The 17,500-nt window shown below is 56.1% G+C and overlaps 2 non-coding genes and 1 pseudogene across 2 annotated transcripts; all 3 read left to right on the top strand.

Moving 5' to 3' along the window:
• The first annotated feature begins 14,144 nt into the window (after positions 1-14,144).
• Positions 14,145-15,957, top strand: LOC144428864 (small subunit ribosomal RNA). The gene has a single exon (XR_013478801.1). It is a non-coding gene; the product is annotated as a small subunit ribosomal RNA (ribosomal RNA).
• A 302-nt stretch (positions 15,958-16,259) lies between these two features.
• LOC144428502 (5.8S ribosomal RNA) lies at positions 16,260-16,413 on the top strand. Its single transcript, XR_013478445.1, has one exon. It is a non-coding gene; the product is annotated as a 5.8S ribosomal RNA (ribosomal RNA).
• A 288-nt stretch (positions 16,414-16,701) lies between these two features.
• LOC144428390 (large subunit ribosomal RNA) overlaps positions 16,702-17,500 on the top strand; it is a 3,674-nt pseudogene continuing 2,875 nt past the window's right edge.

Raw genomic sequence — 17,500 nt, forward strand, 5'->3', positions numbered from 1 at the left:
CGGGCGAGAGAGTGCTGCGTCGCCGGCATCGGCGTCGAAAGAAGCCGAGCCGAAAAAAGTTAAAGTACAAACGTGCAAGCATACTAACCTAACCCTAGGTAAGGCATGTTAGAGCGAAAGACAGTAAACTCGAATGAGCCAAGAAAGAGCGGCGTACGGTGCGGGGCCGGTCGGAGCGCACCCTTTTCTCGGTGGCTGGCGGGCGAGAGAGGGCTGCGTCGCCGGCATCGGCGTCGAAAGAAGCCGAGCCGAAAAAAGTTAAAGATACAAACGTGCAAGCATACTAACCTAACCCTAGGTAAGGCATGTCAGAGCAAATGACAGTAAACTCGAATGAGCCAAAAAAGAGCGGCGTACGGTGCGGGGCCGGTCGGAGCGCACCCTTTTCTCGGTGGCTGGCGGGCGAGAGAGTGCTGCGTCGCCGGCATCGGCGTCGAAAGAAGCCGAGCCAAAAAAAGTTAAAGTACAAACGTGCAAGCATACTAACCTAACCCTAGGTAAGGCATGTCAGAGCGAAAGACAGTAAACTCGAATGAGCCAAGAAAGAGCGGCGTACGGTGCGGGGCCGGTCGGAGCGCACCCCTTTATCGGTGGCTGGCGGGCGAGAGAGTGTTGCGTCGCCGGCATCGGCGTCGAAAGAAGCCGAGCCGAAAAAAGTTAAAGTACAAACGTGCAAGCATACTAACCTAACCCTAGGTAAGGCATGTCAGAGCGAAAGACAGTAAACTCGAATGAGCCAAGAAAGAGCGGCGTACGGTGCGGGGCCGGTCGGAGCGCACCCTTTTCTCGGTGGCTGGCGGGCGAGAGAGTGTTGCGTCGCCGGCATCGGCGTCGAAAGAAGCCGAGCCGAAAAAAGTTAAAGCACAAACGTGCAAGCATACTAACCTAACCCTAGGTAAGGCATGTCAGAGCGAAAGACAGTAAACTCGAATGAGCCAAGAAAGAGCGGCGTACGGTGAGGGGCCGGTCGGAGCGCACCCTTTTTTCGGTGGCTGGCGGGCGAGAGAGTGCTGCGTCGCCGGCATCGGCGTCGAAAGAAGCCGAGCCGAAAAAAGTTAAAGTACAAACGTGCAAGCATACTAACCTAACCCTAGGTAAGGCATGTCAGAGCAAAAGACAGTAAACTCGAATGAGCTAAGAAAGAGCGGCGTACGGTGCGGGGCCGGTCGGAGCGCACCCTTTTCTCGGTGGCTGGCGGGCGAGAGAGTGCTGCGTCGCCGGCATCGGCGTCGAAAGAAGCCGAGCCGAAAAAAGTTAAAGTACAAACGTGCAAGCATACTAACCTAACCCTAGGTAAGGCATGTCAGAGCGAAAGACAGTAAACTCGAATGAGCCAAGAAAGAGCGGCGTACGGTGCGGGGCCGGTCGGAGCGCACCCTTTTCTCGGTGGCTGGCGGGCGAGAGAGTGCTGCGTCGCCGGCATCGGCGTCGAAAGAAGCCGAGCCGAAAAAAGTTAAAGTACAAACGTGCAAGCATACTAACCTAACCCTAGGTAAGGCATGTCAGAGCGAAAGACAGTAAACTCGAATGAGCCAAGAAAGAGCGGCGTACGGTGCGGGGCCGGTCGGAGCGCACCCTTTTCTCGGTGGCTGGCGGGCGAGAGAGTGTTGCGTCGCCGGCATCGGCGTCGAAAGAAGCCGAGCCGAAAAAAGTTAAAGTACAAACGTGCAAGCATACTAACCTAACCCTAGGTAAGGCATGTCAGAGCGAAAGACAGTAAACTCGAATGAGCCAAGAAAGAGCGGCGTACGGTGCGGGGCCGGTCGGAGCGCACCCTTTTCTCGGTGGCTGGCGGGCGAGAGAGTGCTGCGTCGCCGGCATCGGCGTCGAAAGAAGCCGAGCCGAAAAAAGTTAAAGTACAAACGTGCAAGCTTACTAACCTAACCCTAGGTAAGGCATGTCAGAGCGAAAGACAGTAAACTCGAATGAGCCAAGAAAGAACGGTGTACGGTGCGGGGCCGGTCGGAGCGCACCCTTTTCTCGGTGGCTGGCGGGCGAGAGAGTGCTGCGTCGCCGGCATCGGCGTCGAAAGATGCCGAGCCGAAAAAAGTTAAAGTACAAACGTGCAAGCATACTAACCTAACCCTAGGTAAGGCATGTTAGAGCGAAAGACAGTAAACTCGAATGAGCCAAGAAAGAGCGGCGTACGGTGCGGGGCCGGTCGGAGCGCACCCTTTTCTCGGTGGCTGGCGGGCGAGAGAGTGCTGCGTCGCCGGCATCGGCGTCGAAAGAAGCCGAGCCGAAAAAAGTTAAAGTACAAACGTGCAAGCATACTAACCTAACCCTAGGTAAGGCATGTTAGAGCGAAAGACAGTAAACTCGAATGAGCCAAGAAAGAGCGGCGTACGGTGCGGGGCCGGTCGGAGCGCACCCTTTTCTCGTGGCTGGCGGGCGAGAGAGTGCTGCGTCGCCGGCATCGGCGTCGAAAGATGCCGAGCCGAAAAAAGTTAAAGTACAAACGTGCAAGCATACTAACCTAACCCTAGGTAAGGCATGTTAGAGCGAAAGACAGTAAACTCGAATGAGCCAAGAAAGAGCGTCGTACGGTGCGGGGCCGGTCGGAGCGCACCCTTTTCTCGGTGGCTGGCGGGCGAGAGAGTGCTGCGTCGCCGGCATCGGCGTCGAAAGATGCCGAGCCGAAAAAAGTTAAAGTACAAACGTGCAAGCATACTAACCTAACCCTAGGTAAGGCATGTTAGAGCGAAAGACAGTAAACTCGAATGAGCCAAGAAAGAGCGGCGTACGGTGCGGGGCCGGTCGGAGCGCACCCTTTTCTCGGTGGCTGGCGGGCGAGAGAGTGCTGCGTCGCCGGCATCGGCGTCGAAAGAAGCTGAGCCGAAAAAAGTTAAAGTACAAACGTGCAAGCATACTAACCTAACCCTAGGTAAGGCATGTTAGAGCGAAAGACAGTAAACTCGAATGAGCCAAGAAAGAGCGGGGTACGGTGCGGGGCCGGTCGGAGCGCACCCTTTTCTCGGTGGCTGGCGGGCGAGAGAGTGCTGCGTCGCCGGCATCGGCGTCGAAAGAAGCCGAGCCGAAAAAAGTTAAAGTACAAACGTGCAAGCATACTAACCTAACCCTAGGTAAGGCATGTTAGAGCGAAAGACAGTAAACTCGAATGAGCCAAGAAAGAGCGGCTTACGGTGCGGGGCCGGTCGGAGCGCACCCTTTTCTCGGTGGCTGGCGGGCGAGAGAGTGCTGCGTCGCCGGCATCGGCGTCGAAAGAAGCCGAGCCGAAAAAAAGTTAAAGTACAAACGTGCAAGCATACTAACCTAACCCTAGGTAAGGCATGTTAGAGCGAAAGACAGTAAACTCGAATGAGCCAAGAAAGAGCGGCGTACGGTGCGGGGCCGGTCGGAGCGCACCCTTTTTTCGGTGGCTGGCGGGCGAGAGAGTGCTGCGTCGCCGGCATCGGCGTCGAAAGAAGCCGAGCCGAAAAAAGTTAAAGTACAAACGTGCAAGCATACTAACCTAACCCTAGGTAAGGCATGTTAGAGCGAAAGACAGTAAACTCGAATGAGCCAAGAAAGAGCGGCTTACGGTGCGGGGCCGGTCGGAGCGCACCCTTTTCTCGGTGGCTGGCGGGCGAGAGAGTGCTGCGTCGCCGGCATCGGCGTCGAAAGAAGCCGAGCCGAAAAAAGTTAAAGTACAAACGTGCAAACATACTAAAATAACCCTAGGTAAGGCATGTTAGAGCGAAAGACAGTAAACTCGAATGAGCCAAGAAAGAGCGGCGTACGGTGCCTGGCCGGTCGGAGCGCACCCTTTTCTCGGTGGCTGGCGGGCGAGAGAGTGCTGCGTCGCCGGCATCGGCGTCGAAAGATGCCGAGCCGAAAAAAGTTTAAGTACAAAAGTGCAAGCATACTAACCTAACCCTAGGTAAGGCATGTTAGAGCAAAAGACAGTAAACTCGAATGAGCCAAGAAAGAGCGGCGTACGGTGCGGGGCCGGTCGGAGCGCACCCTTTTCTCGGTGGCTGGCGGGCGAGAGAGTGCTGCGTCGCCGGCATCGGCGTCGAAAGAAGCCGAGCCGAAAAAAGTTAAAGTACAAACGTGCAAGCATACTAACCTAACCCTAGGTAAGGCATGTTAGAGCGAAAGACAGTAAACTCGAATGAGCCAAGAAAGAGCGGGGTACGGTGCGGGGCCGGTCGGAGCGCACCCTTTTCTCGGTGGCTGGCGGGCGAGAGAGTGCTGCGTCGCCGGCATCGGCGTCGAAAGAAGCCGAGCCGAAAAAAGTTAAAGTACAAACGTGCAAGCATACTAACCTAACCCTAGGTAAGGCATGTTAGAGCGAAAGACAGTAAACTCGAATGAGCCAAGAAAGAGCGGCTTACGGTGCGGGGCCGGTCGGAGCGCACCCTTTTCTCGGTGGCTAGCGGGCGAGAGAGTGCTGCGTCGCCGGCATCGGCGTCGAAAGATGCCGAGCCGAAAAAAGTTAAAGTACAAACGTGCAAGCATACTAACCTAACCCTAGGTAAGGCATGTTAGAGCGAAAGACAGTAAACTCGAATGAGCCAAGAAAGAGCGGGGTACGGTGCGGGGCCGGTCGGAGCGCACCCTTTTCTCGGTGGCTGGCGGGCGAGAGAGTGCTGCGTCGCCGGCATCGGCGTCGAAAGAAGCCGAGCCGAAAAAAGTTAAAGTACAAACGTGCAAGCATACTAACCTAACCCTAGGTAAGGCATGTTAGAGCGAAAGACAGTAAACTCGAATGAGCCAAGAAAGAGCGGCTTACGGTGCGGGGCCGGTCGGAGCGCACCCTTTTCTCGGTGGCTAGCGGGCGAGAGAGTGCTGCGTCGCCGGCATCGGCGTCGAAAGATGCCGAGCCGAAAAAAGTTAAAGTACAAACGTGCAAGCATACTAACCTAACCCTAGGTAAGGCATGTTAGAGCGAAAGACAGTAAACTCGAATGAGCCAAGAAAGAGCGGCGTACGGTGCGGGGCCGGTCGGAGCGCACCCTTTTCTCGGTGGCTGGCGGGCGAAAGAGTGCTGCGTCGCCGGCATCGGCGTCGAAAGATGCCGAGCCGAAAAAAGTTAAAGTACAAACGTGCAAGCATACTAACCTAACCCTAGGTAAGGCATGTTAGAGCGAAAGACAGTAAACTCGAATGAGCCAAGAAAGAGCGGCGTACGGTGCGGGGCCGGTCGGAGCGCACCCTTTTCTCGGTGGCTGGCGGGCGAGAGAGTGCTGCGTCGCCGGCATCGGCGTCGAAAGAAGCCGAGCCGAAAAAAGTTAAAGTACAAACGTGCAAGCATACTAACCTAACCCTAGGTAAGGCATGTTAGAGCGAAAGACAGTAAACTCGAATGAGCCAAGAAAGAGCGGCTTACGGTGCGGGGCCGGTCGGAGCGCACCCTTTTCTCGGTGGCTGGCGGGCGAGAGAGTGCTGCGTCGCCGGCATCGGCGTCGAAAGAAGCCGAGCCGAAAAAAGTTAAAGTACAAACGTGCAAGCATACTAACCTAACCCTAGGTAAGGCATGTTAGAGCGAAAGACAGTAAACTCGAATTAGCCAAGAAAGAGCGGCGTACGGTGCGGGGCCGGTCGGAGCGCACCCTTTTCTCGGTGGCTGGCGGGCGAGAGAGTGCTGCGTCGCCGGCATCGGCGTCGAAAGATGCCGAGCCGAAAAAAGTTAAAGTACAAACGTGCAAGCATACTAACCTAACCCTAGGTAAGTCATGTTAGAGCGAAAGACAGTAAACTCGAATGAGCCAAGAAAGAGCGGCGTACGGTGCGGGGCCGGTCGAAGCGCACCCTTTTCTCGGTGGCTGGAGGGCGAGAGAGTGCTGCGTCGCCGGCATCGGCGTCGAAAGATGCCGAGCCGAAAAAAGTTAAAGTACAAACGTGCAAGCATACTAACCTAACCCAAGGTAAGGCATGTTAGAGCGAAAGACAGTAAACTCGAATGAGCCAAGAAAGAGCGGCGTACGGTGCGGGGCCGGTCGGAGCGCACCCTATTCTCGGTGGCTGGCGGGCGAGAGAGTGCTGCGTCGCCGGCATCGGCGTCGAAAGAAGCCGAGCCGAAAAAAGTTAAAGTACAAACGTGCAAGCATACTAACCTAACCCTAGGTAAGGCATGTTAGAGCGAAAGACAGTAAACTCGAATGAGCCAAGAAAGAGCGGCTTACGGTGCGGGGCCGGTCGGAGCGCACCCTTTTCTCGGTGGCTGGCGGGCGAGAGAGTGCTGCGTCGCCGGCATCGGCATCGAAAGAAGCCGAGCCGAAAAAAGTTAAAGTACAAACGTGCAAGCATACTAACCTAACCCTAGGTAAGGCATGTTAGAGCGAAAGACAGTAAACTCGAATGAGCCAAGAAAGAGCGGCGTACGGTGCGGGGCCGGTCGGAGCGCACCCTTTTCTCGGTGGCTGGCGGGCGAGAGAGTGCTGCGTCGCCGGCATCGGCGTCGAAAGAAGCCGAGCCGAAAAAAGTTGTTAAAGTACAAACGTGCAAGCATACTAACCTAACCCTAGGTAAGGCATGTTAGAGCGAAAGACAGTAAACTCGAATGAGCCAAGAAAGAGCGGGGTACGGTGCGGGCCGGTTGGAGCGCACCCTTTTCTCGGTGGCTGGCGGGCGAGAGAGTGCTGCGTCGCCGGCATCGGCGTCGAAAGAAGCCGAGCCGAAAAAAGTTAAAGTACAAACGTGCAAGCATACTAACCTAACCCTAGGTAAGGCATGTTAGAGCGAAAGACAGTAAACTCGAATGAGCCAAGAAAGAGCGACTTACGGTGCGGGGCCGGTCGGAGCGCACCCTTTTCTCGGTGGCTGGCGGGCGAGAGAGTGCTGCGTCGCCGGCATCGGCGTCGAAAGAAGCCGAGCCGAAAAAAGTTAAAGTACAAACGTGCAAGCATACTAACCTAAAACTAGGTAAGGCATGTTAGAGCGAAAGACAGTAAACTCGAATGAGCCAAGAAAGAGCGGCGTACGGTGCGGGGCCGGTCGGAGCGCACCCTTTTCTCGGTGGCTGGCGGGCGAGAGAGTGCTGCGTCGCCGGCATCGGCGTCGAAAGATGCCGAGCCGAAAAAAGTTAAAGTACAAACGTGCAAGCATACTAACCTAACCCTAGGTAAGGCATGTTAGAGCGAAAGACAGTAAACTCGAATGAGCCAAGAAAGAGCGGCGTACGGTGCGGGGCCGGTCGGAGCGCACCCTTTTCTCGGTGGCTGGCGGGCGAGAGAGTGCTGCGTCGCCGGCATCGGCGTCGAAAGAAGCCGAGCCGAAAAAAGTTAAAGTACAAACGTGCAAGCATACTAACCTAACCCTAGGTAAGGCATGTTAGAGCGAAAGACAGTAAACTCGAATGAGCCAAGAATGAGCGGCTTACGGTGCGGGGCCGGTCGGAGCGCACCCTTTTCTCGGTGGCTGGCGGGCGAGAGAGTGCTGCGTCGCCGGCATCGGCGTCGAAAGATGCCGAGCCGAAAAAAGTTAAAGTACAAACGTGCAAGCATACTAACCTAACCCTAGGTAAGGCATGTTAGAGCGAAAGACAGTAAACTCGAATGAGCCAAGAAAGAGCGGCGTACGGTGCGGGGCCGGTCGGAGCGCACCCTTTTCTCGGTGGCTGGCGGGCGAGAGAGTGCTGCGTCGCCGGCATCGGCGTCGAAAGAAGCCGAGCCGAAAAAAGTTAAAGTACAAACGTGCAAGCATACTAACCTAACCCTAGGTAAGGCATGTTAGAGCGAAAGACAGTAAACTCGAATGAGCCAAGAAAGAGCGGCGTACGGTGCGGGGCCGGTCGGAGCGCACCCTTTTCTCGGTGGCTGGCGGGCGAGAGAGTGCTGCGTCGCCGGCATCGGCGTCGAAAGAAGCCGAGCCGAAAAAAGTTAAAGTACAAACGTGCAAGCATACTAACCTAACCCTAGGTAAGGCATGTTAGAGCGAAAGACAGTAAACTCGAATGAGCCAAGAAAGAGCGGCTTACGGTGCGGGGCCGGTCGGAGCGCACCCTTTTCTCGGTGGCTGGCGGGCGAGAGAGTGCTGCGTCGCCGGCATCGGCGTCGAAAGATGCCGAGCCGAAAAAAGTTAAAGTACAAACGTGCAAGCATACTAACCTAACCCTAGGTAAGGCATGTTAGAGCGAAAGACAGTAAACTCGAATGAGCCAAGAAAGAGCGGCGTACGGTGCGGGGCCGGTCGGAGCGCACCCTTTTCTCGGTGGCTGGCGGGCGAGAGAGTGCTGCGTCGCCGGCATCGACGTCGAAAGATGCCGAGCCGAAAAAAGTTCAAGTACAAACGTGCAAGCATACTAACCTAACCCTAGGTAAGGCATGTTAGAGCGAAAGACAGTAAACTCGAATGAGCCAAGAAAGAGCGGCGTACGGTGCGGGGCCGGTCGGAGCGCACCCTTTTCTCGGTGGCTGGCGGGCGAGAGAGTGCTGCGTCGCCGGCATCGGCGTCGAAAGAAGCCGAGCCGAAAAAAGTTAAAGTACAAACGTGCAAGCATACTAACCTAACCCTAGGTAAGGCATGTTAGAGCGAAAGACAGTAAACTCGAATGAGCGAAGAAAGAGCGGCGTACGGTGCGGGGCCGGTCGGAGCGCACCCTTTTCTCGGTGGCTGGCGGGCGAGAGAGTGCTGCGTCGCCGGCATCGGCGTCGAAAGAAGCCGAGCCGAAAAAAGTTGTTAAAGTACAAACGTGCAAGCATACTAACCTAACCCTAGGTAAGGCATGTTAGAGCGAAAGACAGTAAACTCGAATGAGCCAAGAAAGAGCGATGTACGGTGCGGGCTGGTCGGAGCGCACCCTTTTCTCGGTGGCTGGCGGGCGAGAGAGTGCTGCGTCGCCGGCATCGGCGTCGAAAGAAGCCGAGCCGAAAAAAGTTAAAGTACAAACGTGCAAGCATACTAACCTAACCCTAGGTAAGGCATGTTAGAGCGAAAGACAGTAAACTCGAATGAGCCAAGAAAGAGCGGCGTACGGTGCGGGGCCGGTCGGAGCGCACCCTTTTCTCGGTGGCTGGCGGGCGAGAGAGTGCTGCGTCGCCGGCATCGGCGTCGAAAGAAGCCGAGCCGAAAAAAGTTAAAGTACAAACGTGCAAGCATACTAACCTAACCCTAGGTAAGGCATGTTAGAGCGAAAGACAGTAAACTCGAATGAGCGAAGAAAGAGCGGCGTACGGTGCGGGGCCGGTCGGAGCGCACCCTTTTCTCGGTGGCTGGCGGGCGAGAGAGTGCTGCGTCGCCGGCATCGGCGTCGAAAGAAGCCGAGCCGAAAAAAGTTGTTAAAGTACAAACGTGCAAGCATACTAACCTAACCCTAGGTAAGGCATGTTAGAGCGAAAGACAGTAAACTCGAATGAGCCAAGAAAGAGCGATGTACGGTGCGGGCCGGTCGGAGCGCACCCTTTTCTCGGTGGCTGGCGGGCGAGAGAGTGCTGCGTCGCCGGCATCGGCGTCGAAAGAAGCCGAGCCGAAAAAAGTTAAAGTACAAACGTGCAAGCATACTAACCTAACCCTAGGTAAGGCATGTTAGAGCGAAAGACAGTAAACTCGAATGAGCCAAGAAAGAGCGACTTACGGTGCGGGGCCGGTCGGAGCGCACCCTTTTCTCGGTGGCTGGCGGGCGAGAGAGTGCTGCGTCGCCGGCATCGGCGTCGAAAGAAGCCGAGCCGAAAAAAGTTGTTAAAGTACAAACGTGCAAGCATACTAACCTAACCCTAGGTAAGGCATGTTAGAGCGAAAGACAGTAAACTCGAATGAGCCAAGAAAGAGCGGGGTACGGTGCGGGCCGGTCGGAGCGCACCCTTTTCTCGGTGGCTGGCGGGCGAGAGAGTGCTGCGTCGCCGGCATCGGCGTCGAAAGAAGCCGAGCCGAAAAAAGTTAAAGTACAAACGTGCAAGCATACTAACCTAACCCTAGGTAAGGCATGTTAGAGCGAAAGACAGTAAACTCGAATGAGCCAAGAAAGAGCGACTTACGGTGCGGGGCCGGTCGGAGCGCACCCTTTTCTCGGTGGCTGGCGGGCGAGAGAGTGCTGCGTCGCCGGCATCGGCGTCGAAAGAAGCCGAGCCGAAAAAAGTTAAAGTACAAACGTGCAAGCATACTAACCTAACCCTAGGTAAGGCATGTTAGAGCGAAAGACAGTAAACTCGAATGAGCCAAGAAAGAGCGGCGTACGGTGCGGGGCCGGTCGGAGCGCACCCTTTTCTCGGTGGCTGGCGGGCGAGAGAGTGCTGCGTCGCCGGCATCGGCGTCGAAAGATGCAGAGCCGAAAAAAGTTAAAGTACAAACGTGCAAGCATACTAACCTAACCCTAGGTAAGGCATGTTAGAGCGAAAGACAGTAAACTCGAATGAGCGAAGAAAGAGCGGCGTACGGTGCGGGGCCGGTCGGAGCGCACCCTTTTCTCGGTGGCTGGCGGGCGAGAGAGTGCTGCGTCGCCGGCATCGGCGTCGAAAGAAGCCGAGCCGAAAAAAGTTGTTAAAGTACAAACGTGCAAGCATACTAACCTAACCCTAGGTAAGGCATGTTAGAGCGAAAGACAGTAAACTCGAATGAGCCAAGAAAGAGCGATGTACGGTGCGGGCCGGTCGGAGCGCACCCTTTTCTCGGTGGCTGGCGGGCGAGAGAGTGCTGCGTCGCCGGCATCGGCGTCGAAAGAAGCCGAGCCGAAAAAAGTTAAAGTACAAACGTGCAAGCATACTAACCTAACCCTAGGTAAGGCATGTTAGAGCGAAAGACAGTAAACTCGAATGAGCCAAGAAAGAGCGACTTACGGTGCGGGGCCGGTCGGAGCGCACCCTTTTCTCGGTGGCTGGCGGGCGAGAGAGTGCTGCGTCGCCGGCATCGGCGTCGAAAGAAGCCGAGCCGAAAAAAGTTGTTAAAGTACAAACGTGCAAGCATACTAACCTAACCCTAGGTAAGGCATGTTAGAGCGAAAGACAGTAAACTCGAATGAGCCAAGAAAGAGCGGGGTACGGTGCGGGCCGGTCGGAGCGCACCCTTTTCTCGGTGGCTGGCGGGCGAGAGAGTGCTGCGTCGCCGGCATCGGCGTCGAAAGAAGCCGAGCCGAAAAAAGTTAAAGTACAAACGTGCAAGCATACTAACCTAACCCTAGGTAAGGCATGTTAGAGCGAAAGACAGTAAACTCGAATGAGCCAAGAAAGAGCGACTTACGGTGCGGGGCCGGTCGGAGCGCACCCTTTTCTCGGTGGCTGGCGGGCGAGAGAGTGCTGCGTCGCCGGCATCGGCGTCGAAAGAAGCCGAGCCGAAAAAAGTTAAAGTACAAACGTGCAAGCATACTAACCTAACCCTAGGTAAGGCATGTTAGAGCGAAAGACAGTAAACTCGAATGAGCCAAGAAAGAGCGGCGTACGGTGCGGGGCCGGTCGGAGCGCACCCTTTTCTCGGTGGCTGGCGGGCGAGAGAGTGCTGCATCGCCGGCATCGGCGTCGAAAGATGCAGAGCCGAAAAAAGTTAAAGTACAAACGTGCAAGCATACTAACCTAACCCTAGGTAAGGCATGTTAGAGCGAAAGACAGTAAACTCGAATGAGCCAAGAAAGAGCGGCGTACGGTGCGGGGCCGGTCGGAGCGCACCCTTTTCTCGGTGGCTGGCGGGCGAGAGAGTGCTGCGTCGCCGGCATCGGCGTCGAAAGAAGCCGAGCCGAAAAAAGTTAAAGTACAAACGTGCAAGCATACTAACCTAACCCTAGGTAAGGCATGTTAGAGCGAAAGACAGTAAACTCGAATGAGCCAAGAATGAGCGGCTTACGGTGCGGGGCCGGCGCATCGGCGGACGCATCGGACGCATCGGCGTCGAAAGATGCCGAGCCGAAAAAAGTTAAAGTACAAACGTGCAAGCATACTAACCTAACCCTAGGTAAGGCATGTTAGAGCGAAAGACAGTAAACTCGAATGAGCCAAGAAAGAGCGGCGTACGGTGCGGGGCCGGTCGGAGCGCACCCTTTTCTCGGTGGCTGGCGGGCGAGAGAGTGCTGCGTCGCCGGCATCGACGTCGAAAGATGCCGAGCCGAAAAAAGTTCAAGTACAAACGTGCAAGCATACTAACCTAACCCTCGGTAAGGCATGTTAGAGCGAAAGACAGTAAACTCGAATAAGCCAAGAAAGAGCGGCGTACGGTGCGGGGCCGGTCGGAGCGCACCCTTTTCTCGGTGGCTGGCGGGCGAGAGAGTGCTGCGTCGCCGGCATCGGCGTCGAAAGAAGCCGAGCCGAAAAAAGTTAAAGTACAAACGTGCAAGCATACTAACCTAACCCTAGGTAAGGCATGTTAGAGCGAAAGACAGTAAACTCGAATGAGCCAAGAAAGAGCGGCGTACGGTGCGGGGCCGGTCGGAGCGCACCCTTTTCTCGGTGGCTGGCGGGCGAGAGAGTGCTGCGTCGCCGGCATCGGCGTCGAAAGATGTCCGAGCCGAAAAAAGTTAAAGTACAAACGTGCAAGCATACTAACCTAACCCTAGGTAAGGCATGTTAGAGCGAAAGACAGTAAACTCGAATGAGCCAAGAAAGAGCGGCGTACGGTGCGGGGCCGGTCGGAGCGCACCCTTTTCTCGGTGGCTGGCGGGCGAGAGAGTGCTGCGTCGCCGGCATCGACGTCGAAAGATGCCGAGCCGAAAAAAGTTCAAGTACAAACGTGCAAGCATACTAACCTAACCCTAGGTAAGGCATGTTAGAGCGAAAGACAGTAAACTCGAATTAGCCAAGAAAGAGCGGCTTACGGTGCGGGGCCGGTCGGAGCGCACCCTTTTCTCGGTGGCTGGCGGGCGAGAGAGTGCTGCGTCGCCGGCATCGGCGTCGAAAGAAGCCGAGCCGAAAAAAGTTAAAGTACAAACGTGCAAGCATACTAACCTAACCCTAGGTAAGGCATGTTAGAGCGAAAGACAGTAAACTCGAATGAGCCAAGAAAGAGCGGCGTACGGTGTGGGACCGGTCGGAGCGCACTCTTTTCTCGGTGGCTGGCGGGCGAGAGAGTGCTGCGTCGCCGGCATCGGCGTCGAAAGAAGCCGAGCCGAAAAAAATTAAAGTACAAACGTGCAAGCATACTAACCTAACCCTAGGTAAGGCATGTTAGAGCGAAAGACAGTAAACTCGAATGAGCCAAGAAAGAGCGGCGTACGGTGCGGGGCCGGTCGGAGCGCACCCTTTTCTCGGTGGCTGGCGGGCGAGAGAGTGCTGCGTCGCCGGCATCGGCGTCGAAAGATGCCGAGCCGAAAAAAGTTAAAGTACAAACGTGCAAGCATACTAACCTAACCCTAGGTAAGGCACGTTAGAGCGAAAGACAGTAAACTCGAATGAGCCAAGAAAGAGCGGCGTACGGTGCGGGGCCGGTCGGAGCGCACCCTTTTCTCGGTGGCTGGCGGGCGAGAGAGTGCTGCGTCGCCGGCATCGGCGTCGAAAGAAGCCGAGCCGAAAAAAGTTGAAGTACAAACGTGCAAGCATACTAACCTAACCCTAGGTAAGGCATGTTAGAGCGAAAGACAGTAAACTCGAATGAGCCAAGAAATAGCGGCGTACGGTGCGGGGCCGGTCGGAGCGCACCCTTTTCTCGGTGGCTGGCGGGCGAGAGAATGCTGCGTCGCCGGCATCGGCGTCGAAAGATGCCGAGCCGAAAAAAGTTAAAGTACAAACGTGCAAGCATACTAACCTAACCCTAGGTAAGGCATGTTAGAGCGAAAGACAGTAAACTCGAAGGAGCCAAGAAAGAGCGGCGTACGGTGCGGGGCCGGTCGGAGCGCACCCTTTTCTCGGTGGCTGGCGGGCGAGAGAGTGCTGCGTCGCCGGCATCGGCGTCGAAAGAAGCCGAGCCAAAAAAAGTTAAAGTACAAACGCGATGCTAATGAGCGAGCCGTTGTCTCGACTCATATGTAGGGGGCGTTCGATCGAGCGTCTGGCTTGAGCGCTTGTCGGCCTAGCAGAACGGTCGCATTGTTATGCCCGGGTTTTAGGCACCGCTGCAGGCGGCCGGCAGAGCTCCTGTTTGTGCGAAACTGAATGGATCGAGCCCGAGAGAGGGCGAGCAAAGAAAAAACGCAAATCGCTCCGCCCGGCACTGCCGGCGAGAGCGTGGACGTCGCGGCCAGCGACTGTCGAAGCTGAGTACGGCCGCAGGCGATCGCCTCGGTCTTAAACGAATGCGACGAGCACGCGCCGGGCGGCCCAGCAAGGGCCGAGCGCAGCTGTCGCAGCTATCTGGTTGATCCTGCCAGTAGTGATATGCTTGTCTCAAAGATTAAGCCATGCAGGTGCAAGTACCACGAGTTCTCGTAAAGCGAAACTGCGAATGGCTCATTAAATCAGTCTTGGTTTATTTGGTCTCGTAAGCGAAGTGGATAACTGTGGTAATTCTAGAGCTAATACATGCATTAAGGGCCGACCTCGGGAGGTGCGCTTTTATCAGATCAAAACCGACCGGGTTCGTCCTGTGACGTTTGATGACTCTGGATAACCACGCGGATCGTACGGTCTCTGCACCGACGACGTATCATTCAAGTGTCTGCCCTATCAACTGTCGAAGGTACGCTACGTGCCTACCTTTGTGATAACGGGTAACGGGGAATCAGGGTTCGATTCCGGAGAGGGAGCCTGAGAAACGGCTACCACATCCAAGGAAGGCAGCAGGCGCGCAAATTACCCATTCCCGACACGGGGAGGTAGTGACGAAAAATAACAATACAGGACTCTAACGAGGCCCTGTAATTGGAATGAGTACATCCTAAAACTCTTAACGAGTATCCATTGGAGGGCAAGTCTGGTGCCAGCAGCCGCGGTAATTCCAGCTCCAACAGTGTATGCTAAAGTTGTTGCGGTTGAAAAGCTCGTAGTTGGATTTTGGGCAAGCGCCGCCGGTCCGTCGCAAGGCGTGTCACTGGTTGCGTTCGCCTCACCTTCGGTTCTCCGTCGGTGCTCTTGACTGAGTGTCGGCGGTGGCCGATAAGTTTACTTTGAAAAAATTAGAGTGTTCAAAGCAGGCTGTTCGCCTGCATAGTGTTGCATGGAATAATGGAATAGGACCTCGGTTCTATTTTGTTGGTTTTCGGAGCACGAGGTAATGATTAAGAGGGACAGACGGGGGCGTCCGTACTCTGCCGTTAGAGGTGAAATTCTTGGATCGGCGGAAGACGAACTACTGCGAAAGCATTCGCCAAGAATGTTTTCTTTAATCAAGAGCGAAGGTCAGAGGTTCGAAGACGATCAGATACCGTCCTAGTTCTGACTATAAACGATGCCAACTAGCGATCGGGAGGCGTTACCATGACGACCTTTCCGGCAGCTTCCGGGAAACCAAAGTCTTTGGGTTCCGGGGGAAGTATGGTTGCAAAGCTGAAACTTAAAGGAATTGACGGAAGGGCACCACCAGGAGTGGAGCCTGCGGCTTAATTTGACTCAACACGGGGAAACTCACCCGGCCCGGACACAGGTAGGATTGACAGATTGAGAGCTCTTTCTTGATTCTGTGGGTGGTGGTGCATGGCCGTTCTTAGTTGGTGGAGCGATTTGTCTGGTTAATTCCGATAACGAACGAGACTCTGGCATGCTAAATAGTTACGCGACCTTCTCGGTCGGCGTCTAACTTCTTAGAGGGACTAGTGGCGTTTAGCCACACGAGATTGAGCAATAACAGGTCTGTGATGCCCTTAGATGTCCGGGGCTGCACGCGCGCTACACTGAGTGAAGCAGCGAGTGTCTAACCTAGGCCGAAAGGTCCGGGTAACTCGTTGAACCTCATTCGTGATTGGGATAGGGACTTGCAATTGTTTCCCTTGAACGAGGAATTCCCAGTAAGCGCAAGTAATCAACTTGCGTTGATTACGTCCCTGCCCTTTGTACACACCGCCCGTCGCTACTACCGATTGAATGGTTTAGTGAGATCCTTGGATCGGCCCCGTCGCGGCTGGCAACGGCCGCGTCGGCGTGTCGAGAAGACGATCAAACTTGATCATTTAGAGGAAGTAAAAGTCGTAACAAGGTTTCCGCAGGTGAACCTGCGGAAGGATCATTACCGAAGGTGGTGGTAGGCCCCGGCCGACCGCGCACTTAATTGTCTTTGGGTGCCGCCGAGAGGGAGGCCGTCAATCGGGGTTCCGCCCCGTGCGACACGCGTAACACGTTGACATAGCAAGGCAGCCGAGTGCGATGGTGGCTTCTGGGCACCGCGCTCGATGTGCCGCCGGCCCAGCCAGCCCGGCGGTCGCTCGGCGCCGTTTGTTGGTGTTTTTGTGCAGTTGTTGTCGGTGGTGGTTTTGTGGTCGATCCCACAGTGTGACGTCCGCGCGCTTCGGCGCCGGGCGAAACGTCGAGGACGACTCTTAACGGTGGATCACTCGGCTCGCGAGTCGATGAAGGACGCAGCCAAGTGCGAGAAGTAATGTGAATTGCAGAACACATTGAACGTCGACCTTCTGAACGCGAATTGCGGTCTCGGGTCAATCCCGGGACCACGTCTGCCTCAGGGTCGCGTTCGTCCTCACCCGATGGCCGTCGCCTGGCCTCTGCGAAGACGGCCGGGCGTCGCCCCAAGTTGAAGCGGTCGCCGAGCTTTCTCGGCGCGACCGCGTGTCCCGTACACCGCCGGCCCCTCGACGTGTTCAACTACGTTCGAGGGGCGGGTCCAGGTCGGTCGGTCCGGTTACGAGATCAAGACCGACCGTGGGCCAAGGCGGCGACGGTACGCGCTCGGTCGGCGCCGGCGGCGACGACTTGCGATGCCAGCGGGCCGTGTAAGAAGCGGCCCGCTTGACACATACGACCTGAGTTCAGGCGAGAGCACCCGCTGAATTTAAGCATATTATTAAGCGGAGGAAAAGAAACCAACAGGAATTCCCTGAGTAACGGCGAGTGAACCGGGAAGAGTCCAGCGTCGAATCTGCGCGCTTTTCGAGCGCGCCGAGTTGTGACGTACGGAAGTCCCAGTGCGGCTGACGGCGAGCGCCGGTGTCTTTCTGATCGCGGCCTCGTCCCACGGCGGGTGTTAGGCTCATAGGGGCGCTTGCCTTGGCCGCTTCGGGTCTTCTCGGAGTCGGGTTGTTTGGGAATGCAGCCCAAAGCGGGTGGTAAACTCCACCTAAGACTAAATACGGTCGCAAGACCGATAGCGGACAAGTACCGTGAGGGAAAGTTGAAAAGCACTTTGAAGAGAGAGTTCAAGATGACGTGAAACCGTTGAGAGGCAAACTGGAGGGCCCGTCAGGTCGCCGGCTCGCTTTCAGTTGGGTGCGGGGGCGCGCCGTCTCGGTTCGTGGACGCTTAAGGCGCCGCTGCCGAGTCGGCTCGCGCACCGTCTCAGCGCACTAGCGACCGGCGCGGGTCACGACCGGTTTGCCGTCGGTCTAAGTCCCCGCGCGAAGGTGGCCTCCGCTCCGGCGGGGGTGTTACAGCGCGCGGGCGGTGCGGCCCGGCGGCGGATCGAGGAAAGGATGCCGCGCGCTCTCTGTGTGCGGCCGTCGCCGTTCAGCTGGCTTGTCGTTCGCCTGCACTGTACGCAGTGCCGGTGTTCGGCGGGCTGCCGCTTCGGTGGCGCGCCGTCAACGCGCTCGGGGTCCGTG

The sequence above is a fragment of the Styela clava genome, chromosome 10 (genome assembly GCF_964204865.1).
Source record: "Styela clava chromosome 10, kaStyClav1.hap1.2, whole genome shotgun sequence".
In the NCBI taxonomy this organism is placed as follows: domain Eukaryota; kingdom Metazoa; phylum Chordata; class Ascidiacea; order Stolidobranchia; family Styelidae; genus Styela; species Styela clava.